The 25,572-nt window shown below is 41.5% G+C and overlaps 1 long non-coding RNA gene across 1 annotated transcript; it reads right to left on the bottom strand.

The window, feature by feature from the left end:
- Positions 1–1,684: 1,684 nt before the first annotated feature.
- Positions 1,685–25,572, bottom strand: LOC120433059. The gene is made up of 3 exons (XR_005608284.1): positions 25,451–25,572; positions 25,040–25,169; positions 1,685–1,872 (listed from the first exon to the last, which is right to left on the bottom strand). It is a non-coding gene; the product is annotated as an uncharacterized LOC120433059 (long non-coding RNA).

Here is a 25,572-nt window from a genome sequence, read left to right on the forward strand (position 1 = left end):
ACTACGCTCAAATTACACGGGATGGCGCGTCACTCCTGAATGTTGTATTGGTTCTTGTAGCAACGACATCTTTAGTCGTGAGTTCTCAGTAAACACATACGCACTTACCTCCTCGTTTACGGTCAGAACCATCTCTCCAGCTTTTTTTTCTCCTCTATATCTCAGAGAGACGATGTAACTGGAAACAAACGTCTGACATAATACTGTAGACTCATCGTATCCAAGTCCAGATTTCCACTGGTCGAACAGCCGTTTGTTGTCTTCCTCCTGTTGGTCTTCCTCAGTAGTGGTTTCTTAGGAGCAGTTCAACCATGAAGGCCTGTTTCAAACTGTCTCCTCCCAACAGTTGCTGTTGAGTCTGCTACTTGAACTCTGGCAAGTATTGATGTGGGCTCTCATCTGAGAGGATGGTGAGTAATATTTTTATTCCTTAAAGCAGAGGAACGTCTTGGTCATCCTTTCGAGGAGTGAGACAGCTTCACTCTTAAAGTTATTGATATTTCTTTGTATTGACTGAATCTTGTAAAGCAACAACGTCTCCTGTTTCTCTTGACTTTTTTAGCAGTTTTTGTCAAAATATGACTAGTCGAACAGAGCTGTTTGCTTTGTGCTAATACTACTGTTCAAATACAAAAGTCATAGTGAGGAGGCTTGCCTGCCAGGTGACGGCCTCATGAAGCTGGTTATGATCAGTTTAAAGTGTCATCAAGACAAGCGGTGGCTGCTCTGGGTCTGAAATCATTTCCGTCTTTGTTCTTTCTCATGAAATACTGTTGGCAGTTGCATTTTTAACATCTCTAGTATATCACAGAAAGTACTTACAGAATAACCACTTAATGATGATGCTGCCCAAACGTACAGACATACGCAATTAATTATCATCACACTCGCTCATCTCCCTCTTCACTCAGTTGTTCTTATGAAATACTGTTTGCTGTTTAACTTTTGGTGCTCTTTTTTTCTACTCACATAAACAAACAGACTGCCGAACTGTCTCATTATTGTGAAAAGACATCTGTTAACAACATGGAAAAGTGAAGAATCACCGTCTGTCGAGAAATGACTCTCAGATGTTAAAACCTTGAATAGCTGAACAAATCAAATATTTGGGGAAGGTTCAGGTTGTAACAGAATGTGTTGATTTCTGTCAGGCTTTCATGCAAAAAAGCAATATTAGATTTGCAGGCCGATTGTGATTAGTATATATTATAAGATCCCCGTGCCAGCTGGCAAACAAACAAACAAAAATAAATGGTTGTGCCAGTGAATTGCAATCATGTGTGCATTTGCCTTCAAACTCGCTGAACCCGTTACAGCAAGTAGGACATTTTATTTAAATTTGTATGCTGGTTATGGTAATACACCGATCGGGCAAAACATTATGACCAATAACAGGTGAAGTGAATAACACTGATTGTCTCTTCATCATGGCTCCTGTTAGTGTGTTAGCAGCATGAAAACTGGGCAAACATAAGGATTTGAGGGAGTCCATCAAGGACAGACTGTGATTGTTAGACAACTGGGTCAGCACAACTCCACAACTGCAGCTCTTGGGCGGTTTTCTGTCTGCAATGGTCCATATCTATCAAAAGTGAAAGGAACAGTTGTAAAAGGGTCAAACTGCTTGAAAAATGAATGTTGGTTCTAATAAATGACCAGATACCTGTGGGTCGCTTACCTGGGGAACGCCTGGCACCAGGATGGCAAGCCAGGAGAGCCAGTGTGATGCTTTGGTCAATGTTCTGCTGGGAAGCCTTGGGTCCTGCGATTAATGTGGATGTTGCTATGACACGTAACACCTACCTAAGCATTGTTGCAACCATGTACATCGTTCCCAGACGGCTGTGGCTTCTTTTAGCAGGATGATGCACCCTGCCACGAAGCAAAAGTAGTTCAGAATTGGTTTGAGGAGCACAACAACGAATTTGAGGCACTGACTTCTCCAGCTGTGGCTTGAGGCTTGCTCGAAAAGGGAGTCGGTTCCCATAAGACTCCCATATTAAACTTTACAACATTAATGAACTTTTAATTCAAAGCTGGTATTAACAATGGTTTTGGTCTCTATAGATATTTTCCTCCTCCATAACAGCTCTGAGCAGGAGTAATTATAACACATATTAACCGAGTTAGGGTTGTGGCTGTGTTAGCTGACAGGTTTGCAACACATTAACACTGACAGGTGCTAACAAGCCTTAACTGATTACTTAGCGCTGCGCCCTGGCATCCATATAATGTGACTTTTGGCTCCAAAGAAAAAACAACATTAACATGGTTAATGCTGAAGATTCAGAGTGTAGAGTTAAAAACCACCGGGTGAAGGCGTAATGGAAAGGTCCATCTATTACAGTATCTGTGGTTCTCATCAACAGACATTTTACTGTAGAAAATCAGCCATGTGATGTGACATTCACAGGACACTTTTCAACATCCAATTCTTGGTCAGACCAGTTCAAACTATGACTAAATTCTGTTTTCATGCAAATGAATAAGGCTAATGATTCGAGACTAATTGTAACTGTAGTGTAAGCTGTTACCTATTAGCTATGAATCTAGATATTTGATCTACAGTGATAAGAGAAAGACACAGTTTAAGTATAAGCGGTGTCTCGGAGGCAGACGAACACCTTTCTGTAAGATGTTATGACACCTATCAGAACTCAACCCAAGTGTGCCAAAATATTAACCAAAGTTTAGCTGGGCTTGTTGCCTGCAGCTGGTTGTAGGAGTCTTTTCCCTATGTTTATTGTTGAATGAGAGTCGTTGGTAATTATTTGTAATGATCAATATTCTTAAAACAAGTAAGCTGTTATACCTAGTTACAGTTTTTCAGTTAAATCATTACGCAGCAGGAGTCCTGAATGCTGGGGAATTTTTAACAGTTAGTGAAAATGTGATCCTTGAACAAAAATCAAAATGTTTTTCTTGATAATTTAATTATTTGTAGTTTTTCTGCTTAAATTCAAACCCCTAAATCACAACGCTCCCCACACTAAAACTAATAAAATTATTTAAACTCCTTTTCTGTTCTCTACCTACAAGCAGACACTGCATGTGTGCATACAGCACATAGAGTGTACAACAAATGAAGCCTGCATGGTTAACAGGTATGCTGGCAACCTTGTCAGTGTAAAAATGGAGGGTTTTTTTGGTACCTGACTTTTAAAGGTCTTGATCTTCTTGTTTTAGTCTTGAAAGGTTTTCGTTTGTTTGTCACTCTCCCCGTTTTCAGTAAAAGTGCACTTTTTGGTGATGCATTTACACCTTTCTGAGCAGCCCCGCTGGTCCAGCGCTGCTGCCGCCTTCACAAGATGTGTGACATGTAAAAGCAGAGAGAGCAAACAGATGGACACCCAGACTGTTTGGGTGGCCCTCCTCATTAAATCCTCCTCTTGCAGCTGACCCTCGGTAGCCGAGAGGACTCTATTCTGGCATTGGCAGTTTATACAGCAAGACCGGGCTGCAATTTATCACCCATGGCAGGTTAAACCATGTGCACAATCTGTTTATATCTATAATTATAAGGCATCATCCTGCCTATGTGCTGTGAGGGTTCAAGAACATCTGCTTGGAGAAATTCAGCAGGAGGTCAGCCGTAGCTGGAAAGGTCTGTGGTTTTATATCAGGTGGGAGTAAATCTACTGCGATAGACATATTAGGTGTGTTTGTGTGCAAGGGCACAGAGGTACTAAGAGACAGGATTCATGTCTCTGTCTGGAGTCTTCCACAGGCCTCTTCTACATGATCAGCTACAACTCGAGCTATGATTTCATGACCTGGACTCACATCAGTCACACAAATATTTTTAGCACCATCATGGCTGCTTTTCATAGCAACTCTTTTAACACTGTCTTAGTGTTGAGTTTCCATTGATATTCTTTTAAAACATTCAAGCCCGAGTGTAACTTAACCGAGATCTCTAGTAAACAGCCGTGTTAACCATTTGAGTCCTACTAACCCTAACCCTGCACTGGGGGGGGGGCAATTTCATAACTGTGATAGTCCCGTCCTCTGATTTTGGATAATCCTATATATTAAACAAAAGTTACAAAAATGTAGAAATGTACTTTGCAACTATTTCGCTGTTATAATGTTGACAGTTAGAATGTTTTCCTCCATTATTTTCAATGTTTGCTTATAGAGATTGTGCAGGTTGATGCTGTGGTTGGTTTTGATACTGTATGCGAACTATTATATCTATAACTCTCCTGTTCCTGTATTTAATGAAATCTGAAATTAGGCAATTTCTGTAGACATTTTTGCAAATATTTCAATAATGAATACCCGTCCTCTGGTGGGCTTTTCTGGTCATGGTTGAAAAATAGTATGTATGTCAGATAATACGTCAACATTGGTACTCCTAGAGGTCCTTTTTAGACTTTCTAGCAAAAGAAAGTTTTTGTTCAAGAACTGTTTCCCACTATCTGATTAGAACGAAATAAAAAAAACAAATGTTCCTTGATTAAAAGGATCAGAAGAACCTCAGGAGTGAACTCACTGCCTCAAGTTTTTAATTCCACTACTTATTTGACTGAGTTACTTAGCGTTGCATTTGAGAGGAACCTTTCTAGTATTTATTATACTGACAGTGTGGGCAGAAAGGGGATAACAGTAAATCGTCTTTAGTTCTCAAAGACAAATACGTTTAATTGCTTCTTTGGAATAATTTGATGTATATTTCTCACTTTGCAGAGACAATCTGATGCAACCTCTATACGGAAAGGACATCGATATATGACAGGGAGATAATATTGGGATTTCAACCATGTTTTCTAGGTACACATAGCTGGCACATAAATGTCTGTGTTATCTGCATATATAGTAAATCGTTACTATAACTACTAAATAAGGCATATTTATCTGGTGTCTCTCTTTCTGCCCCCCCTCACAGCAGATGGCTGCCCCTCCATAAGCCTGGTTCTGTTGGAGCGTTCTTCCTATTAACAGGGAGTTTTTCCTCCCCACTGTTGACAAAGGCTTGCTCTGTTGTCTGATTGTTGTTTGTGTATGCAGGGTCTTTCTTTTACAATATAAAGCACCTCGAGGTGACTGTAGTTGGAATTTGACTCCATATAAATGAAACTGGAATGAATTAAATTGTGGGAAAGTATATTTTAAAAAACAGGAGCCTAAACAATGGTTTAAAATGTGTCTCACTGGAAAAACTTGGCTTCTTGTAGAAATGAACCACACTGTCACGGCCTCACTTTGACTGAGGGATGTGCAAACACACACACACACACACACACACACACACACACACACACACACAGTGTGACACACAGAGCACACAAATGCAAAGCATGTGCATATTCTAGGTAGAGCATAGTGTGAGAGATGTAGCCTAATAGCATAATGATATTAATGAGAGACCATTCATCATGCAGACTCATCACTTAACTTGATGAATACCAGCAATTTAAAGTAGAGACTGAAGTGGAACATGCCTCTTGCTGCTCCACTAGCTAACCTTTCAGTCTATTATGCCACACGTCTCCCCAGATTTAAAGCTGAATGAACCGACTCGACAGCTGCTGAATATTTACCCTAAAACATCAGCTGCAAAATAACAAAACTTGCGAAGCATTAGTGAGAAAATCAGTCCAAAATTTACTCCGACTGTTATCAAAGACAGCAAAGAAATCAGCTGCTCACAGGCGTACGCGGTCTCACATGAACTCCCACCATCATACCTCTGCAAACATCTCCATCCCCGCCCCCTCTAAAATGCATTTTAATTAGATGTAGTTTATTAATTACTCCCATCCATGAAGACTTCCGTGTAACTGCAAAATGCTGATATGTTCATTACTACGGAGGAATAGTTAATAGACACATAAAGTTTAAAAGTGATAGAAGTCAGACTGGGGGAGGCTTGGCTCGTTAAAAGGATCCAACATTAGCTTGATTAGGGGGAAAGCTTGAACCTTATCTGGAAACTTCTGTGGTGAAAAAAAAAGGGGGGGGGGGCCCAAATGAGATAATTAAAAAAGAAAAAAGAGCGCTGTGTCTGTGCCCCTTGTAGCAATCAAGTCAGTCAGACATGAATAATTCATGCATTTGTTTGAGAGTCAGCTGTAAGATTTAATAAAGGTCATAATAAGGATCTGCAGATGCGTTCACTTCGATTTACTTTGGATCTTAATTTTTTTCCTAAAGTGGGATTTAAACACTTTCACGTCGTCAGTGCGAGCCAACACGCAAATAACAGGAAGAGGTTGTTTCAGGGAGAAGAATAAAGCGGCTCGCTCGCAGGTTCACCAAATAAACAAATCTATTTCTGCTGTGAACAGAAAAAAATAGTTTTTATCAGCTGAAACACAGCGTTGTGAGTTTCCCTCCTCAGGAAACTAAATTCATTAAAAATATATATTCCTATCCAATCTCATTTTCATTCCTAAACCTCTTTTTTTATTTCTATTACAAATGCCTGGAGATAATTACCATTTATTAAATCAGGGCTACTAAAGACAAAAGGAAATTGTAGCTGTGCTAATTTACACAGTAATGAGTACATTTGTAGAAATGTAATTCTCCAATAACCACTCGTACAGAAATATGTGTGCATGCAGACAGAAAAAAATCATTTTGAAGAGCTGAGCCGAAACTCCTGGTAGATGAAAATCCATCAACTCATGCGAATCAGGAAGAGAAAACTGCTCCCGTCTCGATTTCAGCAGCAGTCTAACAGCATGTGGGGAGGAAATCACTCAAGCTCCGGGGATATACATTTTTGAACAGTAGAGTCCGAACAGACAAGTGTTTTCGTTTGTGCGTGACTGGCGAGACAGTGTTGTTGTGTTTTTCCCCTCTCAGATGCTTTCATTTTACCCGACCTCACTTACTCTGAGCTCAGACAAAAGCTACAAAGAACCAAAAAAATGTCACAATCAAAGGTGCCGATGTTTGGATCGTGCACCGGGGGTGCCGACAGCTAAGCAGCGCTGTGTGACTACAGTCGGATGCACTTCACGTTTTCCTTCTGCTGGTGCTTCCTGTCAGTCTGGCCCCGTCATCCCGCCTCACTCTCTGTCTCTCAGCATGTCGGTTTCATGGCTCCTCTTCTCTCACCATCATGTTTTTTCCCCTCTTACTGGGTCTCCTGGTCCTCTCGCTGTGTCAGGTTCTTCCTCTTCACACACAGATGATCCTTTATTCCAGTGCAGCCGCCGATTCTTTGAATAGCAGTGGGCGTGCTATTAGGCCCATTAGTCCAATATTCCGGTGCTGAGAGAGGAAGATGAGAAATGAAATAGCAGCAATGCGGGTTGCGTGGACTGATCTCAGGTGTGTGTGTGTGTGTGGGCTGTGATGAATGTGGTGACTGTGTGGTTTAATGGATGGCTTTGAAACCTGTGTGGTGAGAGGAAGAAAGAACAAGATAACAGAAAACAGATATGTCAGTGTTTGTCCAACATACACTAACGTGTACGGTCATGTGGGAAACCCAAGCATCTCCTCGGTGCTTCCATAGGAGTGAAGAGGGTAAGTAGCAGCCAGGTGCTGCCAATCAAATACACTTAACTGATTGTCAGCAAGTGTGAGCACCTTTATAAAAGAAGAAATTTGCCCCATTTCAGACATACGTGTTAGCACAGTCTATCCAGGTGTGTTTCAGCCCAGGTCAGACTGTGCAGTGCTCAGAGAAAATGCAGAAAAGCCCACGAGCTGCATGTCTGAGCCTCTAGAGGCCTCAGTTAGGAGCTTACATGCTAACGTTCACAACATAACAATTAGAAAAAGGCTGAATAAGAATGTGTTGTTTGGAAAGGCTGAAGAGACCATAACAGCACAGCCTAGGTGTGCAAAGTTGGAGGTGCATCCCCATCGTGTTGTGATCTGTGTTGGGGTCATTGTTCAGAGAAGCACTGTATTATACATATTAAATGTTTAATATGTACACTAAGTAATGCAGTACAAGTAAGTACTTTACTTAATCACTCCCAGGAGAAAGTAATTTGTTACACTACTCTTAGAATCTTTCTCTTAGTTTTTCTGTATGAACACAAAGCTGACATCAGAAAGCGAAGATGAAAACGAGCGCGGTGCTTCTACACCGGAGGCTGCAGCCTGACAGCTCAGGGCCCGGCTGCTGTATTCATGCAGTGTATGACAAAACCTTATGGCATCATTGTGACATCATAGGAATCATACTGAAAAAATAAAAAGCATGTCTGTCCATGCCCTTGCAGTCCTGTGAGTGAGCTGTAAAACAGCCTTGTTTTGTCTCTTGTTCATGTTCAAGCTCGACTTGGAACCTTGTCAAGATCCAACCATGCAAAATATGATTTTTTGCCATTTTTCGAGTGGTCTTAAACTTTGATGGGGACTGTATCTGCAGCTGTGGTTTATATAAATGCTTTAAAGCTAGCTTGTTTGCAGCTGTACCTACTCGGCAGCATATTTTGCAGTGCCAGGACGAGAAATTATTCTTGTTAATGTGAGGATAGTTTATTAGACACCGCTGTGAGATTATTTCACCAGTTTTTATCTTACAAAAACAAAAATGTGCTCGAGCCCTTCCTCTTTGATGAGCTTAGCTAAATGGCTATATCCAGAGTTTGGCTTAACCACACATCATCTTGAATAACTCAGCTGTCATTTGCTGTTTCTGAGTCTAAATGCTCTTTCAGTCCCCAAAGACCAATAAGTACATGATACTGGTATTTAGGGCACAGTAAGCCACTGTGTACACCAGGACCAGTAAACCAGATAGCTTAAAGATGTGATTCGTATGAATAGCGCTAATAAAAAGCTTTAGGTGCCTAGAATGACAGCTGGATAGGTTTTGGAGGTTCGTGTCTATTCCAAAAACTCTGCAACACATTAAAAGAGATGAGATTCATCCAACACAGTAGACGCTTGAACATGGAAACACGTATGTTATCACTCAAAAAGCACAGAGTGCTTATAAAAGATGAAACAGTCGCCCAGATGTCACCCATGAGATAATTTGTGGACTTGAAGCCTTGAGTGTGAAATCTTGGCTGATATGATCATGCATGGACAAAAACAGAGGAGCTTACACGAGTGCTAGCTGCGTTTAGTTAATGAAGTTCATCTGTAATTCACTGTCACATTAACAGAATGGAGTTTTCAATAACAAAAAACATACTTGATGTGTACTGAAGAACTAAAGTGACGACTCTTTAAACTGTCTTTTAGTAACAAGACGAAACAGCGTGCATGAACAGTTCTCTTTAAATGTGTCAGTAAAGACATATTTCAAACATGAATAGACACATCTTTACCTAACAAATGATGAAAGCATTACTAGTCATACACCAGGGTTGGTCACCACCTTAGTTAGCACAGAAGCATGATAATATTAAATTAGCATTGAATGCAAAGATCAACTTCTGTTGTCTGGTGGTTACCAGGGTGATTGGGATACATAGTAACATAACTCTCTGTACCTAAAGTTATGCCAGTCAGTTTAGCACTTACTGACATTATTCAGGAGTGTGCAAAAAACGGATCATCTGGAGACCATGAATGTTGGTAAAAATGCTCATAACTGGTCCTAGTAAGACAATTTGGACATGAGCCGGAGAAGCTGGCTGACTGGTGTGCGGTGCCATCCTTTGAGCCACGTCTAGTTTAGCTATGCGAGACAAAGACCGCAGTTTGGTTGGGAGAAATAAAACTAAAATAACTGAAGTCCTAACTAAACACACAGAGAGAATATAAGATCTCACAAAAGCTGTACCAGCACAAAGAGAGAAACTGGAAGGAAAATTCCACTAACAGGAAGGAATGTGTGTGTGAAATGATAGCGTCTTCATCATCATCATCATTAGAAAATCAGCATTTTCCTCAGATGAAAAACACTGAAGAGTATTTCAGATGCATCATCATCAATCACTTATTGTTACAAGCAGCAGAAAAACACTTTGCTTCTAACATTAGCAGCTTCTTACTTGTTTGAAATGGAGTGCAGATCTGCTGATTTATTCCTTTTTCCCCCATTCTTCATTTATTAAATAAATGCAGTGCCTAAAAGAACAATAATAAGACTTGGGGGCTTGGGAAGACTTTCTGCTCGCACGCTCATCAACGCTAACAAGGTTTTTTTTACAAGAGAAAAAACTCATTTGTTGCTAATCTACACAGGAGGTCTCTTTTCTTTCTATCTTAGCTGCGTGATTTCACAGCTTTCTTGTTGTAGTGAGTGGTGATTATTGTTAACAAGGTGTGGAGGTTCTCATAACATGATAAAAATCTTGTTTTGTCCTAAGAGGAAACAAATGTATCGATAAAAAGCTGAGCCATTTAAACATTTCTGTGTTTGGTTGCTTTTTTTGCTGTCACTAGTTTGATGCTTTATATGGACTGAGACAACATGGCAGATGGCCCCGCCCCTCCCTGAACCTGGTTCTGCTTGAGGTTTCTTCCTGTAAAAAGGGAGTTTTTCCTTCCCACTGTCGCCATGTAGGATCTTTAAAGGGCCTTGAGGCAACTGTTACTGTGATCCGGTGCTATGTAAAAAGAATTGAACTCATTCATGAGAAAAAAACAGTCTGCATATAATACATATTCACATATATGTAGCTCCACTCCTCAGTTGTGTTCAGATGAAGCACTGAGGTAAATATTCATGGAATCACTTCCTGATATTTTGTTACAGCACCTTCTGATACATCATCCAACCATTTCTGCCACTTATCCAGGTCCAGGTCATACATATATGCCCCGACTCTCTCCCCAGCTTCCTGCTCTGGATCTTTTAGGGGAGAAACGCCTCACATAGGTGGCATCAAAGAGGCATCCTACTGCAAATCCTGAACCACCTCAGCTGGTTTTCAGTGTAGTGGACTAGTGTCTCTTCTTAGGCTCTTCCTGGCTGACCAAGCTCCTCCCCCTGTCTCTAAGGCTGAGCTGAGCCCCCCTTAGGAGGATGCTAATTTCCATTGTTTCTATCCGTGATCTCATCCTTTTGGTCACTACCCAGAGCCCATGGATGTAGGCGAGGGTGAGGATGTGGATCGGCTGGTCAATTGACGTCTTCACTTTTATGCTTAGCTCTTCTTTACATCAGCAGACCGGTACAGTGTCCGCATCGCTGCAGATGCTGCAACAATCTGTGTTTAAGTCTAATCTTAAAAGTAGAGAGTGTGTCTGTGTTCTGAATCCAGAGATTTCTTCAGTGTTGTGCTTTGTAGACCTGCATGCTTATCTCTCAGCTGACTGAAACAGAGCGACCACACAGAGACAGAGAGCGGTGTGTTGTTCGTCCAGCTCTGACTCCTTTTAATAAGCTTAGCTTCTTTGTTGTCTTCCTCAGTGATAGAAAAATGCGTAAATTTGCTGCTTTAATGATGTTTCTCTCTGAAATTCACCCCCCACCTAGTCCCTTATTTATTTGTGTCTTTTACCTTCAGTGACCCCGGTAAGCCGCTGTATGGACAGCTGTATTTATCTTACCTGCAGCAGCTGCAAGCGTGAAAAGAAAATGTACTTTTTTTTAACATGTGAAAGAGTGTTGTTACAGCAGAAGAAAAGCAGCTTTGTTCCAGCTTTTCCTAAAATTGACCAGTCTTTATGCTGGTGTAAATATATATGTATGGGGTGGGAAAACATGGCACTGAGGTGACGGCACATGTCGGCCTTCCTGGCCTCTCCAGTGAGCGGCTGAGGCATCTCCGTCAGAGTTAGGAGCTCGTACTCCTCACTTCTCCCTAATTTATCACTCCTTACAGCAGTGGAATCTTCCCTCCATGTTCAGACACATCCAGCAGCTCCATAACTCACTGGGCTGACGCTTTGACAGCTCCGTGCACACAAATATGTGCGTCTCATTGAGTTTTTGGTGAATTTGTGTGGGCCAGCTGTGTAAGCCTATGCATGCAGGCACTTCTGACTCAGTGTGAATGTCTGTGCACTCACACACACACACACACACACACACACACACACACACACACACACACACACACACACACACACACACACACACAAAGGCCTTTCTGTTCTACTCTGAAAATGTATCACAGTTTCCTTTCCGTGGACGTGACGGGACAGGTGTGAAAGGCTGGTGGCAGCGTCTGGCATGGGGGGGTAATGTAAACAGCAGGGAATGCGATCTACATCAGAGCAACTGATTTAGGGGGCGGTTCGGAGGGGTGAGAGGTCGCTCACCGCGCCGCAACAAAAGAAATGAAACATTATCCCCCCGTGACAATCAAACTCTGCCGCTTGCTGCTTTTTCAGCCAAATGCCATTGTCTGTCAACTTTCCAGGCGAGTAATGGGTGCTTTTAGCTTCACTGGATATTTATGTAACCTGACTGAATAGCTACATGAGAGCAAGAGCAAGTACAGAACACAGATGACCTCGTCAGGGAAAAATAAAACACAGCCTAACAGCAACAAAAGCGTATCATGTCGCTATCTCTGCCTGAACTAGTCGTGCTTATATTAGTTTCATTCTGTTTCCTTCACAATGGAGGTAAATGGAACTTCATTTTAGTCCTCAGAGTATTGAATGGCTCTGTAATAAAGATGTCCTGCTGTACACAAAATCAGACCAACAATGAGGATTTGGACAATGGCACAACTTTTCGCAATCTTGCCTTTGCACACCAACAGAATGGATTTTAAATCAATGGAGATGTGATAGAAGGACAGCCTTTAAGCTGCATTTGAAGGGGTTTAACAAAAGCACTGTATTAACTGTCTGGGAATGAAAGCCATAGAAATAGTTGCACTTTTTGAAATGTGTCGTACTCAAAAACATACTTGGTCCTTATGCAGCGGGGGAATAATTATCCGATCCCCTGCTTAATTTGTAAGTTTGCTCACTTGCAAAGAAACTAACAGTCTCTAAGTTTTAGAGGTAGAGAGGCTCAAACATTCAGAAAATAAAGATTATATAAGCACGTTTCATAAAAGTTAGAAATTGATTTGCATGTCATTGAGTGAACTCTTCATTTGATCGCCTACAAACCAGCAGGAATGATTGGATGAAGCTGATGAAGCAGATGTGCCACACTGATTACAATCAGTTACACATCTGTTCTATATATTCTGTCATCATAGGGCTGTGCTGTAGGGTCTTTACCTTACAATATAAAGCCTTGAAGGGGCTGATGTTGTGGTTTAGCACTCTATAAATAAAACTAAACTGAATTGAGCTGAATTGAATAAATACTCCTGATCTCAACTCGTTATGTGTATAAAGCACACCTGTCCACCGAGTCAGCGTCTTCCATTCCAGCCTCTCCACCACCAAAGCTGTGAAAGGACATCAGGGAAAAGCCCATCAGAAAGAAGCTTAATGAGAAGGTGACAACTGTTGGTGCAGTTGTTTGGAAATGGAAGAAATACACAACAATCATCAGTTGTCCTCAGTCTTTGAGGAAGATAAATGCTGAGTATGACCTGAAGACCCTGATAAGGGCCACAGGCTGAAACACGTTGGTCACTTAATAAAGTTATTCCCTATTATTTTAAGTGTTGCTGGAGTCTTCATGTCATCAGATCTTTGTCTTCTCCATGCACTTTGAAACAGGTGAAGTTGTGCCAGAAAAATGTGTTGCTATGACCTAAAGGATGCCATTGCTGCTACGGGTACAGAACGACTTCACTGGAGGGCCAGTGGACGGAGCCGTGTATCGTAAGTTCTTGGGTGGGAACCTCTTTCTGCAGATTGATGGACCGATGGGTCGTGAATGGGTCTTCCAGTGTGACACTGAACCGAAACATAGCATCAAGGAAACAAAGAAGCACATCAAGGTCATGGTGTGGCCTGGCCAGTCTCTGCAGTTTGAATCTCACTTTTTTAAAGTTTAACTGCCTCTTGAGTGTTAGCTGGCCATTGTTTACATACAAGTCTGTGTCTTTAGCAACCAAAGCAATCACGAGGAGGACTTAAGTGACGCACCTTTGCGACTGAGTTCACCTGGATACAACCTGCAAAAAATGCTTGCCACTACGGTGAGGTTGGAGGTTGCCAAAGGTCAAAAACCAGTCTGTTGCCACCTTGTACCACCTCCCTGCAGTATTTGCTTTCATTTGATCAGTTGTGAATGCAGAGCACTGATTACAACAGCTTCAGTGGTAACATTTTTCCAGTTAGCCCAGTTAACTCTGCACACATAGATTGCTAGGAGAGAATGACTTTAGCTGAACCAGAGTGATTAACCGAGACCGTAGCTTGATGAGTTTCCCTGACCTCATCCGTTTGAACTGACAGACCAAAAGGGCAGTGGCATTCATTGCTTATGAAGCAACAAATCACTCTGATCTCTGATCCCTGGTGCTGTTTAAGAAACAGAAAAGTGTCCTTATCCCTGCCCCGGTGTACAAAGTGTCGAAATGATCAAATTTCACAAAATCCATTTTTATAAAAGGAAACTTCAGATGAAGAATTCTTGCTTTACATTTTGTTAGTCAGATAAATCACAGTTTTTGAGTCAAATGAGTCTCTGAAGAACAACCGAATGCTCCAGAGAGATGGACACGAGGAAAACGTAAAGAAGCAATATCTAATGAGATTAAACACATAAGATATCTTATTAAAAACGTTTTGTTTGATGTTACTGACACATCTGATTCTATACATGCTGACTGAAACAGATGTTTGGTACAGTCTGGTGTTTATGTTGCTCTAGCTGAAGCTCATAATCTTTTATACTTAGTTCCTGTGAGTTACATGCATTGGAAAGGAAAAGGTTGGGAGAAGAGAAAACTATGAAAAGTACCCCGTGTTTGTCTCGTAGAAAAGTAGATGAAATATCTAAGCACTATAAAGTTTTTTTTTTTAATGTAACAAGTCAATTAATCCAAAAATATGACAGATTTATTTTTGGAGAACTGAAGAATAGTGGATATCACCAAAAACATAACACAGTTCATTAATTTTCATTAGTTGCATAGATGCAAAAACTGAAAACAATCATATTAAAGTGTTTTACTTTTCTCTAGTGTCGCTGCACCCAGTCTTTCAGAGCAGAAAGGACAGCAATGCTACCCTTACAATTAAATATCAGTGGGGAAAAAGGCATCTCCATGGTGACCTGGTTTGGCACATTTTGCACATTAACTGCTCTGTGCTCAGCTGCAATACCTCATGGTCTATTTATGCTTGTTGTCATAATTCACTTGACAAGTTTGTCATTATTCTTAAATCCTGAGATGTTTTTCTACAACATTTAACATTCTCTGTGCAAGTAATTAGTGACAGCCATCTGGATGCAACTTAACTTAGACTAATCACAGAGGAGCGTGCAGCAGGATGTTTGTCTGCAGCATCTGCAGCAGTTTGCTAAACTTGCAGAAAGTTACGTGATGACGATTGAATGAATTTTCCTTGATTTCTCATTTGGTTTAAATCATTTGCATTGTCAGTAGACTATTTCAGAGAGAAAGGTCAAGAAGTGCGATGAGTTTATTCAGGGTTTTAAAAATTTTCACGAGTCGCATGAATGATGTATCAGTCAGTAAAGAAACTTGCTGATGTCATAGACAACAGGATCTGTCTAAATCTTTGCCGAACTTAGATCAGATTAGCCCACTTCATGATAGACCCAAACACTGCATATACCAACATGGTGTATGCGATTTTTCACACTTTGGGGGGGTGGGAGTATAGACATAGGCAAAAATATTGAAGGTAGTGCACTGATTAAAACCAGGAAGTAACACAACACTCATCACAAAGCTGCAGGGAGGACACCAATATTGTGGTATCCTATTGTGCCATGAATATAGCCATGCATTCATTTCTGGACTTTTGTTTTGAAGCCTTAACTCTAGTTTTTATGGCTGTTACCCAGAAATGGGACAGAAAAACTCCCTTTGAGCAGGAAGAAACCTCCAACAGAACCAGGCTCAGGGAGGGGCGGGGCCATCTGCCACCAAAAAGGTGCAGGACATTCAATTCAGTTTTATTTATACAGCACCGAAACAAGGAGCTTTATATTGTAAGGTAGACCCTACAATAATACATACAGAGAAAAACCCAACAATCATATGACCCCCTATGAGCAAGCACTTTGGCGACAGTGGGAAGGAAAAACTCCCTTTTAACAGGAAGAAACCTCCAGCAGAACCAGGCTCAGGGAGGGGCGGGGCCATCTGCTGTGATTGGTTGGGGTGAGAGAAGGAAAACAGGATAAAGACATGCTGTGGAAGAGAGACAGAGGTTAATAATAAGTATGATTCAGTGCAGAGAGGTCTGTTAACACATAGTGAGTGAAGAAGAAACAGCCAGTGCATCATGGGAATCCCCCAGCAGCCTACACCTATTGCAGCATAACTAAGGGAGGATTCAGGGTCACCTGGTCCAGCCCTAACTATATGCTTTAGCAAAAAGGAAAGTTTGAAGCCTAATCTTAAAAGTAGAGATAGTGTCTGTCTCCTGAATCCAAACTGGAAGTTGGTTCCACAGAAGAGGGGCCTGAAAACTGAAGGCTCTGCCTCCCATTCTACTTTTAAATACTCTAGGAACAGCAAGTAAGCCTGCAGTGTGAGAGCGAAGTGCTCTAATAGGGTGATATGGTACTACAAGGTCATTAAGATAAGATGGGGCCTGATTATTTAAGACCTTGTATGTGAGGAGCAGCACAGTGACATGAAACATGGGGCTCATTTTCAGAACATGTATGTATTCTAGTTTTTGGCACTGGTTGCTTCTCGATTGGACCAAGTAAGGCTCCAGTAACAAAATCCGTAGATGTTTTGCCGAGAAAGGAGTCTTATATATTCTATTACTTATGCTTTTTATTCATAGATGGAATTCTACACTGTTAATTCTTCAAAAGTTTCACAATCTCGCCCCAAAGGAAGCTGACAAACTAAACTATTAGCAGGAGAATGTGTGGACAGCTCTCAGTGATGGGCTGACATTCTTAGTCTGCCAAATGATTCATAACAGGAGAAACCGCATCCAAGTTCTTTAAAAACTACAAAAAAACAAAGACAAAGGTGTGCAGCAGTGGAATTAACGTGACAACTTGACAGCTCTTTACTTGCTAAGTTCTTGAGAACTGTGAAACCTATAGAAACAAGGTCAAGGGCCAGAAATAGCTGCGAAATCTCACACTACACTCATGAACAGTGCAAGCTCAGGTTTTAGGTGTCAGAGCGAACTGCGGCAGGTAGGTCGGCGTTGGGGCCAAGTCACGTTACAACAGATCTTTGCACGGTGGGACTGTTTCATCACTCGTCACTGATGAGAACGGATTGTGTTCAGTTTGGACTGCAACAGCATCCGGCCGGCAGTTTAAGACTTCAAAACACTGATTTTTACGTGAAACTAAAACCGCAGCACGAGTCTCTGCTTGCTGCTCGATGACTAAGCTCAGCCAGCCATCAGCCTTGACATTTATTTGACAAACTCCTCCTCCGTTTGCCTCTGAGAATGTCGCACAATTAGGAAAAAAAGGAAAAAGAAAGAAAGTGTGTTTATCCAAAGCTTTTTGAGTCTTGGCTTTCAGGGTTTCCGCTGACCGCGCAGTGCGGCTGCTTTACCAATACAGCCAGAGGAAGACGGAGGCGAGGACATCAAAGAGCAGGTGGAGTGTTCGCAACATAGGGGCAGAGTGGAAAGAAGGTATCACATCAACAGAGATAAGAGGCCAGACGTCTCACGCACACCAAAACAATCGCGCCGCACCGCCAAGACCCCAACATCTTTCACCTGTTGCACGTCGACCTTCAAAAGGTCTCGTTTTATCTTTTGTCTACAAAGTGTCGGGTAGTTTGGAGTGTGGAGGGATGTGCGCCGTTTGCAAGCGAGTGTGTGCTTTTTAACCGAGTAGATAAAACAAGAGAGCCAAAAAGAAAAAAGCCAAGCACAGGAAAAAAATAAGGACTGAGCTGGTGTTCCCGCTGAATAATCTAAGCAGAATCTCATTCGCCGCTGGGGCATATGCTGATACTCTCTGCTCTCTGAAGCTCTCCCCTCTCTCTCCCTCTTATTTGAGGTGACTCTGGAGCTCAGAAGCCTTTGAGGCCTGACAAAAGCAACCATCACACAAACAGGATAAGCTTAAAGCTGTGTGTAACCAGATTTGATCCCACGGCATTGTCGGAGATGCTCGACTTTGTACGGCGGCCTGAGAGGCGCCGTTTTTAGCGCTCTTATGTAAACACTTTGATGTTAAGCGGAGCGGTGTAACGGAATGTTTTGGATCATTTGGAATTCTGACCCAGACTCTTCACGGGTTCATACGTTTGTAGTGGACTAAGCTGATGCTCTCACCTCTCCTCAATCATTAATCACTCCGAGCCTTGCCAGGGAAGATAGCTCAATCTCAAAATGTATTAAGGCTAAAGCCCAGCCTGGCAGGTTGATGAATTAATAATAATGTTCACATGAAGGTCTATTCAAAGTGGGGAGAATCAAGGTCTCCTCGCTGCTATCGCTTAAGACTCATGAGATTTGTGGAAATGAAATATTACCTTGGGAATATTTAGCGAGGACTGCTTATGTAAAAACTGGCTGGAGACACATCAAACATATGGTACTCGAATGCGTTTTCCGAGTGTTTCAAGGGTCGTTTCACGTGATTGGAACAACTGCGCTTTGATGCATTTTTTTAACCGCAGCAAAGTTTGAAGAGTGTAACTGTCAAAGAATTTTTTTATGTTGCAGTGTTAAAACCATCTGGTACTTTTTACCACAACATGATTTTACTAATTACTTTGTAAGACCAAATAAGAAAAATGAGTTTTAAAAAAATGTGTATTGCAATATTTTGTTTTTTAATATGATTTGCTCATATAAATTGAACGTATTAGTACTTTGTTGGGTAGCTGTTAACACATTCATCATATGCAGAAGTCTGATTTGATTCTGGGAGCAGACACAACCTCAAAGGGTCTCAGTGTAGTAAACTTCTTAAGCTTAAATGGAAAGGTTGTGTCAGGAACTCAATTTGGCATCAAATCTGTGCCAGATCAAACATGTGGATCCAGCTGGTAGGTCAGCAGAGGTGATAAAGTGTGCAGAAGGAAGTTGGTAAAACAAAGATGGTGGCATTGCTTTAAATCACTTTAGATTCGGGTGCTGGTTTAGCTCAGTTGGATGAGAAAGCGACCAGATGCCGTATGGCTGAGAGCAGCTGACCCGGGTTTAAATCCGACCCGTGGCTGTTTGCCGCATGTCTCCACCTCTCGCTTTCCTGTGAGTCTTCACTCTGTCTGTCCAATAAAGCCAGAAAAAGGCCAAAAACTATATTTAAAAAATCCTTTGTATTCTAAAAATCAAATATATGTACATTTTTTTTGCATTTTTTTAACAATGACAGGACAAATCAGATATGATGTGTGGTTTGCAAAGACACCTGAGATAATGTTAGCTATGGACGCTAACCCTAAATGAACGCAACTGAAAAACCAACAAACACTGGAGACACTTAGCTTCACAAAGCTACCTGACAGTTAAGAGTGAGCCAAGAAAACAGCACAATCTATCATCTCCTTCATGTGAAATGACCTGTGTCTATACAACTTGGTGGAAATCAAGGGCCTTTGTTACATGCTCAGGATGCTGGAACCCCGTTACTCGATACTTTTACTACATTTTTTTCAGAGACACGGAAACCCCGGCTCTAGAGAAAGTTCATATGTGAATATAACAGCTATTTACTTCATACAGGACGAGAGGAGCAATGCAGCAGCACAGCAGTCCACACATATGAGCTGACCTAGACTGTAATACAGTTAACTTGGTTGTCATGTGCATGCACATACACAAGTTTTAATGACACTTGTGGTCAGTTTATCTGCTTCACAGTCCAACTGTGCACCAACAAAAGTAACTGAACCAAATCAATGTATTTATTGTATTAGATAAAACAGATGCTGCAGATATAACTCGCAGTTTATTGCACTACATTGCAATATAGTTTCGTGCAATTCACAGCACATCGCAAAATCGCAGTATCATTGTATCATAAGTTACGTATCATGACAACATCTTCCTCGTCTTTTGTGACAGCCGTGCTAGCAGCTCCGTGAAGAGCCTGGTGTCGCTCCGAAAGCTACATATGAATTATAATCAGCACTGTAGGCAGAGCCAGTGTAACATTTGTCTCTCCCTGAGCTGGTCTCTTCCTGTTAAAAGGGAGTTCTTCATTGCCACAGTCACAAAGTCATTACTTCCAGGGGATTATCTGATTGTTGGGATTTTACCTTACAACATAAAGCCCCTCGACACCACTGTTGTTATGAATTGGTGATATCTGAAAAAAAAAAAAGAAAATTTATTATAATGGAAATATTGTTTTGTTTTTTTCTGAAGTAGTTTTGGTGGTAATGTTTTCTCCTACTTGGTAATTGTGTGATTTACGCCATTATTATATCTCCTGTCCTTGTTTCCTTTCAGATGCCACCTCACGTGCATCGCACAGATGCTTTGATGAAATGTTACCATGATGCATGCTGGGATTTAAAATGGGTTGCTGTGAGATTCTTAGGCACACCAGCTAAATACTAAGACATATATGCTAACATACTACTGTTCAGCATGTATAATGTTGATGATGTTAATTATTTGTCTTTTTGTGCACGTGTGCTAACATGCTAACATTTTCTCAGTAGGACAAAACACAAAAAGATGACATCTAATATCAAACTCGTTAGTTTTGCAGGCATTTTGTCATCAAGCAGAGGATTAAAAGTTTGGCTTGTCAGCAGTGGATGAAATCAACTTGTATGGCAATCTACTCAGGAGTTGTCAGTACTGCTAAATACAACTTTCTAAAAATACGTAATTGGGAATAGCACTGCTGAATGTTGTGCCAGTCCATCGAGCAGATGAAGATGACTCAATGTGATTCATCTTCTTGGAACCCTGAATATGTACGAAATTTCACTGAAGCTCACGGAATAATTGGCGGAACATATTAAAGCCCAAATGACCAGCTGTCATCCTGCCAGAGCAGCTAAAAATGAGTAGCATTTTTGCTTCCTTTTCTCTTGTTCCCTGATTTTCTTACTCTGCTAGCAGGAAAAATGCGAAAGAAGCATCAACATCCTACAGGCTATTACAGGATATGACTTTGCCCGACTAAAGTTCACGAAGAGGGACACTCGGCGCAGTGGAGCTCTTGCCCTTTAACTTTGTGTCTTTCAAGTTTTTTTACAAACTCGGCTGCGTGTCCATTACTGCAGCCACGGTGCATTCACTCCCTGCCCGGCTTTGAGGCGCTGAACGGTTTGATTCGGCCTCACTGCTTTGGTCAGCAGCAGGTACAGGAGACACAGGGCATGTCTGCTAAACGGTGGGTGACTGACTGTAATGATGCTGCTTTCGGTTTCGCTCTGTGGCCCCCAGCTGCTAAGGCCTGTCTCAGCATTTCTTCTCCATCTGTGGGAGATGGCACTACCTGGCGGGTAAGAGCGAGTCGGCCAGGAAGAGGTAAGTTAAAAGGTCAGGACAGAAGCATTAGTGTTTATGCCCAAGCTTACACGATTGCTGGAACAGGTTTGCTGCGAAGAACACGGTTTTCTTTTCTTTTTTTTTAGCTCCTGGAAAGAAATATGATGATGTCACACTGTCTGATATCATATACTTTTCTTCTGTATTTCCTTCAGACCCTCTTATTTTTCTCTCTCACTGTCCAGTCAAACACACAGGTGACAACCAGCACAGGATCTAAGCTATGACCCACAGACACGATGCTGCTGAAGAGATGAAGATTAGGCCTTCCTAATGCTGCATGCAGCATAACTTGAACGTGAACAGACCTGTTATGTCCACGTTTTTTGGCAGCAAAGCAAAACATTGCCTGACTATATGCCCAAACTTTCAGAGCCATGTTAGGATTCATTTGGAGGTGGCCACCTGGACATCTGACTCTTTAGCTACTGTGCCGGGTGGTTTCCTTCAATGATGCCTCCATGGCACTAATAATCACCAGTACACGTACAGTAAAGTCCAAAAATCTTGAGGTAGCCTCATTTCTTTATATTTTGTTTGAAAGTCAAATTTTCAACATGTCTGAGCACTAAAACTTCTGAACAAAGGCCGCTTTCATGTCATTTCTTTAAGTAGTCTTTGGGAATAGTTCTCCAGGCTTCTTGGAGAACGTTCAAAGCTCTTCTTTAGATGTTTCTGGCTTTTGTTCTTTTCTCTGTCAAAATCGATTGCACACTGCCTCAAGACTATTGAGGTCTGAGCTCTGGGGAGGCCAATCCATGACCACGAGCTATTGCCAGTAGATAGATAGATCCCACAAAGGAAACTACTGTGTTACAGCAGCAGGATTAAGAATAAAAAATAGTTCAGTCTACAATAAATACACTAAAGTTAAGGTAGAAGTGCCACAGGTACATAGTGAGGGCACTATACTGTTGCCACTAATCTTCAGTCCAGTTCTTGTGTAATTCAGCTCAATTCAGTTTTATTTATACAGCGCCAAATCACAACAGCACTCGCCTCAAGGAGCTTTATATTGTAAAGTAGACCCTACAATAATAGATACAGAGAAAAACCCAACAATCATATGACCCCCTATGAGCAAGCACTTTGGTGACAGTGGGAAGGAAAAACTCCCTTTTAACAGGAAGAAACCTCCAGCAGAACCAGGCTCAGGGAGGGGCGGGGCCATCTGCTGTGATTGGTTGGGGTGAGAGAAGGAAGACAGGATAAAGACATGCTGTGGAAGAGAGACAGAGGTTAATAACAGGTATGTAATGTGTATACGTTAAACAGGTAATGTGGCATACGTTAGCCTTTTCTCCCTGTTAACAACAACAACTTCACAGCCACACTCCACTGAGACCAAACAGTAGATGGACCAAAGGGCCTGTGTCAGGCCTTTGCTCGATTTCTCCCCCTATTTAAGGACGTGACCTTAGATACTGTTCATCTACTGTAGGTAGTTTTTAGGCCTGACTCTTCTTCTCTTGCCCCCCACTTGTCCAGTCTGCACGCCATGCTGAGGTAAGTGTTTGGCACCTTGTTGGTGAAAAAAATACTTTTTCATGTGTCTCATTGTTTGTTATCTTTGGCATTTTTAGCATAACTGGTTCTTTGATGTCTGTGTAGATACAACACTGCTTCATCCCTTGAGTTTGGTGCCTTTCTATGCTTGAATGGTTCATAGATCAGTGATGACTGGCTTAACAAACAACAACCAAAAAAGCAGTCAGAAAATGGTCAGAAACAAGGACTTGACTGAAAGTGAAAAAAAGAGAAACCTTAGAAAGACCTTGAGAAATTGTTCAAGACTACTTAAAAAAATTAGCAGCAGCTTTGGCTCTTTTGAAGCAAATTATAAAGAAATGAGTGAAGTTATCTGACGACTTGTTCATATGTTGTCTTATGAGTCTTAAACACAAGTCCATACCTAATATCACATGACATCAACTGAAGAGCCAACTCTTCAGTTGCCAGCACAAGCTAACTTTAGTTTGCCGTAGCTTTCTGTAATAGCTAAAGCTGAGATCATATCGATGTGGTCATGGTGATGTCACCCATTTGCTTCCGTTTTGAAGCCTCAAGTTCCTCATTTCTGTATCTGTTATGGTCATATAGCAGTTTGTGAGTCACATGCTAGCAGCACACAAAGTCATACCCGGTTTATATACAAAATAAAAGTCATGCTGTTTCAAAGAAGACTTAAAATCCAATAAAGTCATCAAGAAAATATTTACTGAGGTCATGCATAACATAAGAAGTCGGGCAATTTAACAAAGACTTCTACACAACTACGTCACCGGCAGGACTCGGGCCATGCCGGCCATCGGAGGGAAAAAATGCAGGTTTAAGGCACTTCTGTATTGGCTTCTTTACTTTTAATAAATACGATGTTTTGGCTTTGGGCTCATTCATAGGCACTGATTAGATTGCTTTGGAACATGCATACTCATAATGAAAAACAGGATCCTTTTATTTCTTTAGCAAAGTAATGATTCCTAATGCAGAGCTCAGCAGCGCTACAGGGCTGAGCAAGAACTCAGGCTTTCTAGCTGTATTTGTCAATTATGTATGTACTGCAGACAGAAACTATGGGAGACGCACTGTTGTTCTACAAGTGTGCTGACAGCTTTCAGAACCTGCGGATATGTCCTCCTGTCAGCGATAGAGCCTGAAAAACTGCACACCCTGCTCACAGTTTGAGCTGTTGTGACTTCTTAGAGCTACTTCCGCCGGTAAAAGTGATGCCTGACTGCGCTAATGCCTGGAGATGACAGAGTGAATTATGTGCATTTTCACAATTAAACTAACAAACACATCCAAACAGCTCATAATTAGCTTACATACATATACAGTACTAACTCCCTCGTTCTTTACACCCTGCTGACAATTAGTCATTCCTTCTTTCTTTTTTTGCATTTGTTTATTTGTCTTTGGTTTTTTTATAATCCTAACCCGACACATATTCGATATCAAGGCAATGAGATGCATATACAGACTGTAGAGCAACTGATTTTATTTTTTAAAATGCAAGGCAAACACTTTTTGGAAAATTACACATCAATTCCCAGCAGCAGATAAATAGATCCAACTCAGTTTGCATAATTGTGTTTACAATGAAAAAATTGTACCATAATGGCTGCTTTTGCAGGAGCGTGCAAATACCCGGACCATGTAATTTGTTCCGATGTGTGTGCGGCACATCCGAGGTTTGTAAATTGTTTATCTGAGTACAAGAGGAAGGGGAGGAAAAAAATGCTCGATGCAACTTGGGACTGCACGTTCAGTCAATGAAGCGTGATGATAATGCAAGAAAGTCAGCAGGAAGGAGTCAGTGGAAAGATTAAAAAAAAGCAACGCGAGAAGCTCCGGAGAAGCCAAAATAAGCGGCTTGCGGCGAGCCTAATGCAGCCCTGCAATAAACAAAATTACAGATCAGCTTGGCTTCGTTTCACATTCGTGGAACCACAAAAGCTGATTTCCTGTTTATCTAGATGGGGAAGGTAGAGGAGTCTTAAGGCGTAACTTGAATCCATATTTCAGCTGACTTTAACAAGAGACTTTTTACTGACTCTGCATCTGTGCGGTGACACACACACACCCACACGGCCGGTCCTATGACTCATTAGTGTGTGTTTGCTGGGTTAAAGGGTTACAGTGTGTGCTTGCTGACCTCATGAGCTTCTGTCAGGGTGCAACGTGCGTGCGTCTCTCCACATTTTTGAACGCTGGCTCTCAGGGTTTATTGTAAGAACATGTAGACTGGAAAACCTCCGGAGGCACTTTCTCATGGTTGATGAACGCTGTGGGTGTCATTTTAAAGGGGAAAAAGAAAAAGAGCTGCGTTAAAGTACGTCCTAAAGGAAATGCAGAGCGCAAGAGTTGACTAAGGTCAAGGCAGCCATAACTAAACCGGGAGTCTCAGTGACGAGCAGGTTTGTGCAGAGGGATAAAACATTTATCGCTGACACCGCGACAGCGGCAGTAGAGCTATTCACATCACTTTATTTACCTCCCACTCTCATACTCGCCCTTGACTTTAAATCAGAGATTATATTAAATTTCTTTTAAGTGAAACTGCTACCTTAAGCCGGTCTTTTGAAATCAGCGAAAACACCTGAATCGATCCGAGCCATCCTTCTTTCTGGAAGCTGTTGGAACGACCTTAACAATGTTTATCCGTTTTTCCTTGCTGGATGCTTTCCG

This window comes from Oreochromis aureus, linkage group 15 (assembly GCF_013358895.1).
Source record: "Oreochromis aureus strain Israel breed Guangdong linkage group 15, ZZ_aureus, whole genome shotgun sequence".
In the NCBI taxonomy this organism is placed as follows: Eukaryota; Metazoa; Chordata; class Actinopteri; order Cichliformes; family Cichlidae; genus Oreochromis; species Oreochromis aureus.